General features: G+C 37.0%; 1 long non-coding RNA gene across 1 annotated transcript in view; it reads right to left on the reverse strand.

Moving 5' to 3' along the window:
* Window positions 1-1,032, reverse strand: part of LOC101845762 — a 2,637-nt gene extending 1,605 nt beyond the window's left edge. The window contains exons 1-2 of the long non-coding RNA XR_004858344.1: window positions 939-1,032; window positions 103-198 (exon numbers count right to left, since the gene is read on the reverse strand). This is a non-coding gene — a long non-coding RNA (uncharacterized LOC101845762). The remainder of the gene's footprint in view (window positions 1-102; window positions 199-938) is intronic.
* Between the last annotated feature and the right edge of the window lie 62 nt (window positions 1,033-1,094).

Here is a 1,094-nt window from a genome sequence, read left to right on the forward strand (position 1 = left end):
CGTTTTTTATTCAGTAACTTCAGAAAAATGATGATGATGATGATGATGATGATGATGATGATGATGATGATGATGATGATGATGATGATGATGATGACTCACTTGGCTCCAATGAAGAGGCAGGGCATTCCTGCCATAACGCAGCAGGAGAAAGTGACTGCCATGAGGGCAAAAGCACCCACCGACAGGCCCACAGAACTGTCGACAAAGAGAAGAACATGTAACACACAACACTCGTCACATAGACTCACTATCACTTAAACATTTTGTGTAGATTTAGATTTTTTTTTAATGTTGGTTTTTAATTTCTGCCTCGAGGGAAATTCGTAAATCTGTTGCTTCAACTTCAAAGCACAGTTTCAGTAAGGGTGTGTAACGGCTATTGCAACATAAATAGATTAAGCGTCCAAAAGAAACTTGAAAATGTATTCACCCAATCATCGTGTTAAGCCTTGTTCTAACCACTAATGCAGAATATCAATTTTTAATAAATTCTGCATAATCTGACACATTAATTTTTTTCGTCTAGATCTACAATAAATAAGAGTCGCCCGAGATATGTTCACTCAAAATTGTCATTAAAAATCATGCTTGGCAAAGTTCTATGAAATCAAAGAAACGTAAAAGTGTGTCTAGTTCTGCGTATGTATTGTAGTGTATTGTTATTGGTAGAATGGACATGTACTGCAAATAAAATAAAAGGATATATTTTTTGTTGGCAATAAAAGATATTTCTATAGTTTTAAACAGATTGGAAAACACAGAAGTCTCAAATAGCATGCAAAACGGGGTCGATGCAATATATTTAATAACTGGTTGGCTGACATGGTCTCTCTCTCTCTCTCTGATTGATAGATTGGTCGATTGAGTGCTTGTTGGTTGGTTGACTGAATGATTGAGGGACTGAAAGGTTGATTCACGGGGTTAGACTCACATACCTGGATATATATGGCAGCAAAAATGGCGCCGGCCCAATAATGATGTGAGCCACTCCCATGAACAGTGTACCAAACAGCAACAACGTTGCCTCCTGGCTCTGATGACATTCACACCATACATATCATGTTCACATAAGTAACATATTAATATATATA

Source organism: Aplysia californica, unplaced genomic scaffold (genome assembly GCF_000002075.1).
Source record: "Aplysia californica isolate F4 #8 unplaced genomic scaffold, AplCal3.0 scaffold00081, whole genome shotgun sequence".
Lineage (NCBI taxonomy): Eukaryota > Metazoa > Mollusca > Gastropoda > Aplysiida > Aplysiidae > Aplysia > Aplysia californica.